Genomic DNA, 12,114 nt, shown 5'->3' on the forward strand with positions numbered 1-12,114 from the left:
GATTTTTTTTTCAAAATCGGACCTTACTCTTATGGTTCATGAGAATCCTTGGAAGCACATATCAGATCATTCACGAAATTTTGCAATTAAAAAAAAATCCAAGTATCTTATACGACATCAATATTATCAATAAGTGGGGGTTTTTTTCACGGTAAATCATTTAAAAATATTTTACGAAGATGAATAACAATATTGTTTAATTCACATAAAAGTTACGGTTATTTGCTAGGGAAGGAATAAAAAAAAAGAAATGGAGAATCCGGGTATCGATCCCGGTACCTCTCACATGCTAAGCGAGCGCTCTACCACTTGAGCTAATCCCCCTTCTTACCTTTCTAGTGGAATAACAACTTTTTCAAGATAAACAACACCCTACTTATCTTCAAACATTTTGTGTCACTCAGTAATAATAATCAATTAATAATAACAATAATCAGATAACAATAATCAGATCCTCAGGCAACATTCGTTTACATCTTCCGAATAATTATCTGTTACATTTTGTAGGTATTACCCTATGTGGAAACACGGACATGTAGTGTATCTTTTCATTTATTTATCTTTGATTATTTTAATGAATTTAAAATTATTGATTGGCAAGGTTCACAAACGCTAACATTTGGGAAAAAATATTTTAAAACGTTTTTCCCTTTTATTTGTAGGAATATTGTTAGCAAATTATTATTCTATAGAGGACACGAATCAGAGAACGACTTATAGAAAGATCCAAATCTTACAAAAAGTAAATTATATTTTTTAGGAAAAATAGTTGTCATTAGTTTTGCAGTGTATAAACTTTCATAAATGTGTGTCTCATTGGCAGTAGGAAAGGTGAACAAATAAAGTCAAAATATGGATATCGGAATATGCAAGTCATAAGTCTTTATCAATGATTTTACAAAATTTTATTGACCATAAATTAAGGTGATCTAAACATACCTTTATGAAACCGTGTATTGTAAAAAATCCCTTAAAAATTTGACTTCTTTTGGCTAAATTGCTTTTAGTCGAGAACAGATATTTAATAAGGAGGGAGAGGGGTGTTTTTATTTCGATTTATACTACAGTACTTATTTGTTTCTTTTTTAAGATAGCTCTTTGTATTTTTGTGTAAGAAATATTGGCTTACTGTCTCAAAAATTGTTGATACTGAAAGCCAGTAAATGGGGAAAACTATATATGCTGTATCTTGAATCATAAAAGTAATGTTAAAATGTGGCTGTATCGTTCAAAAATACAGTAATTGCAACAGGTTTACTTACATTACAAACACATTGAAAAAAAATCCGATTAACTTTATTACTTAATTTATAAAATTCAAGGGTAGCAAATGCGTGTCCACTGCACGTGTAATAGAATTTATTTCAGTCCTCCTCAGATCATTATCTTGCAAATTCGTACATTACCCTAATTTTCTATTAGTATTTTGGGAAGCATATACATGTATGAAAATACGAAATATATTTTGCGGATAAAAAAGTTATTAAAACAAGCATCTTGCACGACGTCAATATTTCCAATAAATATTACTTTTCATTATAAATCTGAAGGTGGAGATGACTATTAGGGATTACGGTTCGTTGCTCAGAGAGAAATCAAAAGAAGAAGTGGAGAATCCGGGTATCGATCCCGGTACCTCTCACATGCTCAGCGAGCGCGTTACCACTTGAGCTAATTCCCCTGTAATATAATAAATATGGAGAATAACTTTTTTTAGTTATCTTCGAGCACTTGTGTCAATAATAAGATCCTCAGGCAAATAATTTGTTTACAGTATTACCACGAGTGGAAACAGACCTGCATTTTTTAAAAGGAATTTTACATGATAAATTATCAAGCTTCACAAAGAATGACAAAAAAGAAGGAAAAAAAGAGTATTATAAAACGATTTTTTTTCCTTTTTATTTGCAGGAATATTGTTTTTGATAAATTTATCATTCTATAGAGGACATGAAGCAGTACACTGCTAAGATGATCTAAATCTTTCAGGCAGATACTTTCTGCAGTAATCATCAGCTGTCATTAGTTTTGAAGTGTATTAACTTTCATTAATACAATGTATATGTACTCACAAGCAGTACCAAAGTAAAGGTGTAAGATTAATAAAATCAGAATATGGATATCGTAATATATACAGATCATAAGTCTATCTTGTCAATGATAATCAAAAAGCTTCATTTGACCATAGTTCAATGTTATTTGAAATTTTATTTCAAAAAGTGAACTATAAATAAAAATCTCTCAAGAGATGTTGCGCATTTTTTTCTCATAATTGCTTTTAGACAAGAATAAATATCAAATAATGATTGCTTAATTTTCAAAATTTCTATAAGAATTTTGGGAGGCACATATCAGATTAAAAACAAAATTTTGGAGATAAATAAAATATGAATACAAGTTTCCTACGGAAGCCCGTTGGGGCCAATTCAGAGAAAGAAATATTTTTTATTGCGTTTAAACGCAAAACATTGCGTTTAATTGCAATAATCATTGCGTTTAAACGCAAAACATTGCGTTTAATCGCAATGTATATTGCGTTTAAACGCAAAACACTTTGCGTTTAATCGAATAAGATTGCGATTAAACGCAATCTTTTGCGTTTAAACGCAATACTTTTGCGATTAAACGCAATAATTTTTGTGTTTAATCGCAATGATATTCATGCGTTTAAACGCAATAATTTTTGCGATTAAACGCAATACTTTTGCGATTAAACGCAATACTTTTGCGATAAAACGCAATACTTTTGCGTTTAATCGCAATAATTTTTGCGTTTAAACGCAATACTTTTGCGTTTAAGCGCAATACTTTTTGCGTTTAAACGCAATAATCTTTGCGTTCAAAGGCAATAATCTTTGTGTTTAAAGGCAGTCATTTGTATCAAACCTTGCAGAGTACAATGGATCCACGCATACCTATATCTTTTATTTCTTTCTCTTTTTACTTATTAGGAAATTGTGTGTTGTCTTTATAGAATCAGATTTCTTCGAGCAAACACTCTCTGAAAGGTACTAGTAAATCACTAATAAGAATTTATAGAGGAGAAAAAAAAATGTCGGGTTGTAAAAACAAAGGAATCCTAAGAACGAGACATGTCTTAAGCTTATTCTCTACATTTTTAATGAAGTTTCGGTCAGTTGTTCTGCTAAAAAAAACTGCCCCATACGTTGCAGTCACAAGTTTAAATCATGTATAAAGGGATTTTTGGAAAGGACTGAGGAAATGTTGGAATTACGTACAACATGATGAAGTATTTAGACTTCAATGTACATTCATAACCCTTCCTATGGTTGCATACAGTAAACACAAGAACATATGTGATGGATTTATATGAGGTCAAAATCAAAATCAAATGAAAACAGATTGATCGATGTGCACTACATGTATCAAATTGACACGTGCTATTAATACCACTGAAACTTTCTCTATAAGTTGTGATACACGTAAGCAATTGAACAGAGACTTCATTAAGAGTTTTGGGTTCTTATACATTTAAGACATTCAGGTTGTTAGGATGCCATTGTTTTATTACAATTTTCAAAAACTGGAAAATTTTGCATAAAAGACACAGAACAAATCGGATCTTCTTAAAGTTGAAGTGTCGGGTCTTAGCACATGTAATTATAAGCTTTGACTAATTCATGTTTGATTTTGAAACTACAGTATCATTGTGTTTAAATGCAAAACAAATCCTTATAAGGAAGGATTATTGCGTTTAAACGCAAAGATTATTGCGTTTAAACGCAAAGATTATTGCGTTGTTAAGTTTAATCGCAAAAGTATTGCGTTTAAACGTAAAAGATTGCGTTTAGTCGCAATATTTTGCGATTAAACGCAAAGTGTTTTGCGTTTAAACGCAATATACATTGCGATTAAACGCAATCTTTTGCGTTTAAACGCAATGATTATTGCGATTAAGCGCAATGTTTTGCGATTAAACGCAATAATTATTGCGTTTAAACGCAATAAAAAATATTTCTTTCTCTGAATTGACCTCAACGGGCTTCCGTAGTTTCCTGCATGATGTCAATATTTTTTTTAATGTTACGTTTACACAGAAAATGTTTTTTAAATAGTAACAAAGATTTCTATTCTCATAGGTTATTTTTCGTTGCCAAGGCATGAATCAAAAGATAGTGGAGAATCCGGGTATCGATCCCGGTACCTCTCACATGCTAAGCGAGCGCTCTACCACTTGAGCTAATTCCCCTGTTAATATTGATCTCTGGAGATTAAAATATTATCTTCAAGAACATCAAACCTTGAGGCAACATTCATTTCTTCTTTCGAATAATTATCTGTCATTTTGTAGGTGTTACCACACGTGGAAACGTACATTGTAAACCTCCAGTGTATATTCGTATTCTTTATATTTGAATTTTACAAGTTCTCAATGGTTAAATTAACTAATACCTTATGAAAAATAATACTTCAAACGAATGTTTTCTTCTCTTTTAATTTCAAGAATGGTTAATGTCATAAATGCAGCTTTACATAATGGCAGTAACTAAAAGTTTTCCATTGTACTTACTTAAGGACATACGCAACGTACCTTACCTACTGATAATTTTTCAAGATATTCTTAATTTAAGATTATAGTGCCATCAGATGTTCGTAGACAAAAAATCAGCAGGCATTACCGGGGATTTTGAAAAGATATCAATTAATGAAAATTCTTGTATAATTCAAAGAAAAATATACAAAAATTACTAAACATATATTCTAGATGTTTTGTTTATCCAGACTTATTCTAGAAGAAGTGTTCAACAGTATATATAGACATTAAATGTAGCACTCGATTCCCTTAATATGGGAACTCTTCAACTCCAGGGAAAAAGACAATAAAGTTCAAACTACGTTGCGTATGTCCTTAATTTTCCAGATAAAAAAAATACAAGTATCTTATACGACGGCTATATTTCCAATTAGTGGTTTTTTTTTTTTTTTTTTTTTTTTTTTTTTTTTTTTTTTTTAATAAATCATTTAAAAAATATTTTACAGAGATGATTAACAATTTTGTTTAATTCACATAGAAGTTATAGAAGTTATGGTTATTTGCTAGGGGGGATTAAAAACAAGAGGCCCATGGGCCACATCGCTCACCTGAGCACATTGGCTAGGAAAAAGCACAAATCTTTTCAGTATTGAAAAGTTTAAAGGGGGGGGGGGGCTTGGATTTTTAACTACCTGAGGATGCTTCCATATCAAAATAACAAATGGCTTTGCTGTTCTTGAGCAGAAGATTTTTAAAGATTTTTTTCCTATATATTCCCTTGTTAAAAATTTGATCCCCAATTGTGGACCCTCCCCCCCCCCCCCCCCATCATTTGAACAAACTTGAATCTACACTACCTGAGGATGCTTCCATATCAATATGACTAAACATGGCTTTTCTGTTGTTGAAAAGATTTTTTCCTATATATTCCTATGTAAAAATTTGATCCCACATTGTGGCCCCACCCTACCCCTGGGGGTTATGATTTGAACAAAATTGAATCTACACTACCTGAAAATGCTTCCATATCAATATGACAAAACATGGCTTCGCTGTTCCTGAGAAGAAGATTTTTCAAGTTTTTCCCCTATATATTCCTATTTAAAACTATGATCCCCCATTGTGGCCCCACCCTACCCCAGGGGTCATGATTTGAACAAACTTGAATCAACACTACCTGAGGATGAATCCACATCAATATGACTAATTGTGAATTTGTTGTTCTTGAGAAGAAGATTTTTCAAGATTTTTTTCTATATATTCCTATGTAAAACGTTGATCCCCCATTGTGGCCCCACCCTAACCCTAGGGGTCATGATTCGAACAAAGTTAAATCTACACTATCTGAGAATGCTTCCATATCAATTTGACTTAACAAAGCTTTGCTGTTCTTGAGAAGACGATTTTTCAAGTTTTTTTTTCTGTATATTCCTATGTAAAACTGAGATCACCCATTGTGGCCCCACCCTACCCCTGGGGGTCATGATTTGAACAAATTTGAATCTACACTACCTGAGGATGAATCCACATCAATATGACTAATTGAGGCTTTGTTGTTCTTGAGAAGAAGATTTTTTAAGATTTTTTTCTATATATTCCTATGTAAAACTATGATCCCCCATTGTGGCCCCTTCCTACCCCCGGGGGTCATGATTTGAACAAACTTGAATCTGCACTACCTGAGGATGAATCCATATCAATATGACTAATTGTGGCTTTGTTGTTCTTGAGGAGAAGATTTTTAAAGATTTATTCCTATATCTTCCTATGTAAAACTTTGATCCCCCATTGTGGCCCCACCCTATCCCAGGGGGTCATGATTTGAACAAAATTGAATCTACACTATGTAATGATGGTCTCACATAAGTTTCAACTTTTACAGCCCATTGGTTCTTGAGAAGAAGATTTTTAAAAGATACCACCAAATTTTCACTAATTCTTAAGTATCTCCCCTTAAAAGAGGGGGTGGCCCTTCATTTGAATAAACTTGAATCCCCTTTACCCAAGGATGCTTTGTGGCAAGTTTGGTTGAAATTAGCCCAGTGGTTCTGGAGAAGAAGTCGAAAATGTGAAAAGTTTACAGACGGACGGACAGACGGACAAACAGACAGACGGACAGACGGACGACGAACAAAATGTGATCAGAAAAGCTCACTTGAGCCTTCGGCTCAGGCGAGCTAAAAAGGAGTGGAGAATCCGGGTATCGATCCCGGTACCTCTCACATGCTAAGCGAGCGCTCTACCACTTGAGCTAATTCCCCTGCTGTCTTTCCTGTTTGAAGAACAACATTTTTAAGATAAACAACACCCTTCTTATCTTCAAGCATTTTGTGTCACTCAGTAATAATAATCAATTAATAATAATAACAATAAGCAGATAACAATTATCAGATCCTCAGGCAACATTCGTTTATATATCTTCCGAATAATTATCTGTCAGATTTTGTAGGTATTACCCTATGTGGAAACACGGACATGTAGTGTATCTTCTCATTTTTTTTTTACCTTTGATTATTTTTGTGAATTTAAAATGATTAATTGGCAAGGTTCACAAACGCTGACATTTGAAAAAAAATATTTTAAAACGTTAAATTTGTCCCTTTTATTTGTAGGAATATTGTTAGCAAATTAGTATTCTATAGAGGACACGAATCAGAGCACGACTTATAGAAAGATCCAAATCTTTAAGACAGTAAATTAGTTGTCATTAGTTTTGCAGTGTATAAACTTTCATAAATGTATGTCTCACTGGCAGTAGGAAAGGTGAAAAAATAAAGTCAAAATATGAATATCGGAATATGCAAATAATAAGTCTTATTCAATGATTTTACAAAATTTTATTGGCCATAAATTAAAGTTATCTAAACATACTTTTATATTACCGTGTATTGTAAAAATCCCTTAAGATTGGACTTTTTTTTTTTTTGGCTTAATTGCTTTTAGTCAAGAACAAATATTTAATAAGGAGGGAGAGGGGTGTTTTTATTTCGATTTATACTACAGTACTTATTTGTTTCTTTTGTAAGATAGCTCTTTGTATCTTTGTGTAAGAAGTATTAGGTTAATGTCTCAAAATTTCTGATACTGAAAGTTAGTAAATGGGAAAAACTAATGCTGTATCTTGAACCATAAAAGTAAGGTTAAAAAGTTGTATCGTTCAAAAATAATTGCAACATGTTTACTTACATTACAAACACATTGAAAAAAAAATCTGATAAACTTTATTACTTTATTTATAAAATTCAAGGGTAACAAATGCATGTCCAATGCACGTGTAATAGAATTTTTTATTTTTAATAACGCTCAGTCTTCCTCAGATCATTATCTTGCAAATTCGTACGCTAGCCCAATTTTCTATTAGTATTTTGGGAAAGGCATACACGTATCAGATTAAATACGAAATTTATTTTACGGAAAAAAGTTATTAAAACAAGAATCTTCACGACGTCAATATTTCTAATAAATATTACTTTTCATTGTAAATCATTTTAAAAATATTTAACGGTGGAGATGAAATTCTATCAGAAGTTACAGTTCATTGCTCAGAGAGAAACCAAAAAAGAAGTGGAGAATCCGGGTATCGATCCCGGTTCCTCTCACATGCTAAGCGAGCGCTCTACCACTTGAGCTAATTCCCCTGTAAGATATTTTTCTTGAAGAATAACTTTTCCAGTTAAACAACACTATTTATCTTCGAGCACTTGTGTCAATAAGATCCTCAGGCAAGTTTCTTTTACAGTATTACCACAAGTGGAAACAGATTTGTGGTTTTTTAAAGGAATTTTATAAATTAGCAAGCTTCACAAAGAATGACTTCCCTGAATGAAAAATGAAAAAAAGAGTATTAAAAACGATTTTTTCCTTTTTATTTGCAGGAATATTATTTTGATAAATTCCTTATTCTATAGAGGACACGAAGCAGTATACTGCTAAGATGATCTAAATCTTCCAGGCAGATAATTTCTGCAATAATCATCAGCTGTCATTAGTTTTGAAGTGAATTAACTTTCATTAATATATGTACTTACAAGCAGTACCAAAGTAAAGGTTTAAGAATAAAGTCAAGATATAGATATAGCAGTATATACAAATCATAAGTATATCTTGTCTATGATAATCAAAATGTCTTCATTTGACCATAGTTCAAGGTTATTTGAAATTTTGTTTAAAACAGTGAAATATAAATAAAAATCTCTCAAGAGAAAACATGATGTTGCGCATTTTTTTCTCATAATTGCTTTTAGACAAGAATAAATATTTAATAATGATTGCTTGATTTTCAAAATTTCTATTAGAATTTTGGGAAGCACTTACCAGATTAAAAACAAAGTTTTGGAGATAAGTAAATTATGAATACAAGTTGCCTGCATGATGTCAATTTTTCAATAAATGTTACGTTTTCACAGAAATTGTTTTTTAAATAGTAACAAAGATTTCTATTCTCATAAGTTACGGTTCGTTGCTCAGAGACATGAATCAAAGCAATAGTGGAGAATCCGGGTATCGATCCCGGTACCTCTCACATGCAAAGCGAGCGCTCTACCACTTGAGCTAATTCCCCAGCTACATTTGGATACATTTCTTTCTAGATAAACAACATTTATCTTTGAGCACTTTGTATCAATATTTGGATCCTCGGGAAAATTCATTAAATGTTTTTGAATAATAATCTTTCATATTTTGTACGTTTTACCACGCGTGAAAACAAATTTTAAAAGGAATTTTACATGAATAATTGACAAGGTTTAAGAAAGATGACTTCACTTAAAGAATTACGAAAAAATAAATATGAAAAACGATTTCTTTTTTTCTTTTATTTGCAGGAATATGGTTTTGAATTATTATTCTATAGATATGAAGCAAATTTTTCAGGTTGATACTTTCGTCAGTAAATCAGTTGTCATTAGCTTTGCATTGTATAAACGTTCAATAATGTTATGTACTCACTAGTGCCGAAGTAAAGATAATAAGGTCGGAATATGGATATAGGAATAAGATAATCATAAGTCTATCTTGTCAACAATAATCATAAAATTCTTCATTTCATTTTAAATGGATTCTTCATTTGACAATAAATCAAGGTTATTTTATCAAATATAGTATATTGTAAAAAAAAAAAAAAAAAAAAAAAAAAAAAAAAAAAAAAAAAACAAACAAACAAACAAACAAACAAAACCAACCTCAAAGGAAAACATGATTTTGCACAATTTGTTTTCTCAATTGCTTTTAGACAAGAAAAAAGATCTAATAAAGATAGGGATGCTTCTATCTACATGTACTTCTCTTTCCTGTTTTGATATTTATTTTGGTATCTTCGTCTGAGACATATTAGTTGGCATAAAATTGCGAATGTTAAAATCTAGATATTGGGGAAAAACAACACTGTAACAAGCAACATGGAAGTTAAATTATGTCGAAATTTGGTTATGTAGTTGAAAATTATTGCAACAGCTTTACTTAGGGATATTTAGCAAACACATTGAAAAAAATCCAATGAAATCCATTGCTTAATTTTCAAAATTCGTAAGTAACAAATGCATGAACACTGCACATGTAACTGATTTATATATATATATATATAATTGCTCAATCTTTATTAGAATTGATCATACTCTTGCAATCCGTATGTTATCCTAATTTTCTATTTGAATTTTGGGAAGAAATTAAGATAAACGAAATTAAATTTTGCAGATAAAAAAAAATGAAAACAGTTATCCTGAATGACTTTCGCATTTCCAATAAATGTTATGTTTTCACAGAATTTATTTTTAAAATATTTTGAAAGATGAATTGGAAGATATTTCTATAAGTTAGCTGCTAATGAATGAACCAAAAAGAAGTGGCGAATCCGGGTATCGATCCCGGTACCTCTCACATGCTAAGCGAGCGTTCTACCACCTGAGTTAATTCTTGGAGAACTTTTTTTTTTACAGATAAACAACACTCTGCTCATCTTTGTGTCAATAATTGGATCCTCGGGCAAAATTCATTTACTTCTTCCGAATAATTATCTGTCACATTTGTAGGTATTACCACAAATGGAAACAAAGTCTTTTTTTTCTTTGAAGAAATTTTATATTTAAAAAAATTGGCGATGTTCACGTCTTGTTTGTCGATGATAATTAAAAGTTCTTCATTTGACCATAAATCATGGGTATATAAACACACTTTTATCTAACGGTATATTGTAAAAATTTTCTCAATAGAAAACATGATTTTGCAAAATTTGTAATTGTTTTCTTTATATTGCTTATAGACAAGAAAACATATTTGATATAGATAGGGGTGCTTCTATCTCAATTGTCACTACTTCTCTTTCCTGTTTTGATATTTATTTGGTATTTTTGTCTGAGAAATATAATATTAGTTGCATTGGCATAAAATTGCGAGCATTAAAATCTAGATAATGGGGGAAACAAAACTGTAACTAGCAACATGGAAGTTATGTCAAAATCTTTATTTATGAAATGCTGAGTAACAAATGCATTACCCCTGTATGTGTAAGTGATTTTTGTTTACGAAATAAATTTTCGTTAAAATTGATCATTCCCTTGCAAATTCGCACGCTATCATAGTTTTCCATTGGAATCCTTGGAAGCATATATCAGGCTAAAAACGGAAGTTTGCAGATAAATAAAATATGCATACAATATCTTTACGTCAATATTTCAATAAATGTTACTTTTCACAGAATTATTTTGTTTTTTAAATATTTATAAAGATGAGCAGGAAGATATTTTTTCTCATAGAAGAGCTATAGTTAGAGCTGAGAAAGGAATCAAAAAGTTTTGGAGAATCCGGGTATCGATCCCGGTACCTCTCACATGCTAAGCGAGCGCTCTACCACGTGAGCTAATTCCTCTTTTACTTATTGACTTGGAGAATATTTTTTCCCTTAAAAAAAACCACTCTACTCATCTTCGAGCACTCTGTGTTACTCAATAATTGGATCCTTGGGCAGCATTCGTTTACTACTTTCGAATAATTATCTGTTATTTTAAGGGTATTTCCACATGTGGAAACATAGACCAGCGGTATACAGTGAATATGTTCTCTCTTTTTTTTTTCTTCGACTTTTTTTGAATGAATTTAACATTTTAAAGGGGCTTAGACACAGATTTGAAGATAACATTTTCTCAAATTTTCTATATAATATCATGACTTATATGTTTCTATAGCATTTCACACCTAAATATAATAAAAACGTGTTCAGAAACTTCTTTTATCTGGAAATTATCAAAACTACGGGTTTCGGAACGCGTTTGATTGATAAAATCCTAACATAAGAACCCCGATCAAGAGGAGATGGAATGTTAGGACTAGGGTTAGGACTGGAGTTAGGGTTAGGGTTAGGGTGTTAGGGCTTGGGTTGGCCTTAGGCTTAGGATAAGCTGTCGGGTTTGTGTTGAGTTAGGGTTATCGTTAAACTAGGATTAGGGTTAAGGTGAAAGGGGGGTAAGGAGTAGGGTTAAGGCAATAGATTTAGCAATTTTGAAAGAGGCTTCCACACTCATCGTAACTATGCACTTCACTTAGTACGTTTGCTAATTATCCAAAGGCAGAAAAGTTTTTCACGATATCATAAATAGAGCCCCATCCTAACACCAGAACTCTTGATC

At 31.7% G+C, this 12,114-nt stretch overlaps 5 non-coding genes across 5 annotated transcripts; all 5 read right to left on the reverse strand.

The window, feature by feature from the left end:
* Positions 1-251: 251 nt before the first annotated feature.
* Positions 252-324, reverse strand: Trnaa-agc (transfer RNA alanine (anticodon AGC)). Its single transcript has one exon. It is a non-coding gene; the product is annotated as a tRNA-Ala (tRNA).
* A 3,813-nt stretch (positions 325-4,137) lies between these two features.
* On the reverse strand, positions 4,138-4,210 carry Trnaa-agc (transfer RNA alanine (anticodon AGC)). Its single transcript has one exon. It is a non-coding gene; the product is annotated as a tRNA-Ala (tRNA).
* A 2,473-nt stretch (positions 4,211-6,683) lies between these two features.
* Trnaa-agc (transfer RNA alanine (anticodon AGC)) lies at positions 6,684-6,756 on the reverse strand. The gene has a single exon. It is a non-coding gene; the product is annotated as a tRNA-Ala (tRNA).
* A 1,304-nt stretch (positions 6,757-8,060) lies between these two features.
* Positions 8,061-8,133, reverse strand: Trnaa-agc (transfer RNA alanine (anticodon AGC)). Its single transcript has one exon. It is a non-coding gene; the product is annotated as a tRNA-Ala (tRNA).
* An 850-nt stretch (positions 8,134-8,983) lies between these two features.
* Positions 8,984-9,056, reverse strand: Trnaa-ugc (transfer RNA alanine (anticodon UGC)). Its single transcript has one exon. It is a non-coding gene; the product is annotated as a tRNA-Ala (tRNA).
* Positions 9,057-12,114: the final 3,058 nt, after the last annotated feature.

This window comes from Saccostrea echinata, unplaced genomic scaffold (genome assembly GCF_033153115.1).
Source record: "Saccostrea echinata isolate AGI-Se365-2 ecotype Australia unplaced genomic scaffold, CSIRO_AGI_Sech_v1 ptg000009l, whole genome shotgun sequence".
NCBI classification, from domain to species: domain Eukaryota; kingdom Metazoa; phylum Mollusca; class Bivalvia; order Ostreida; family Ostreidae; genus Saccostrea; species Saccostrea echinata.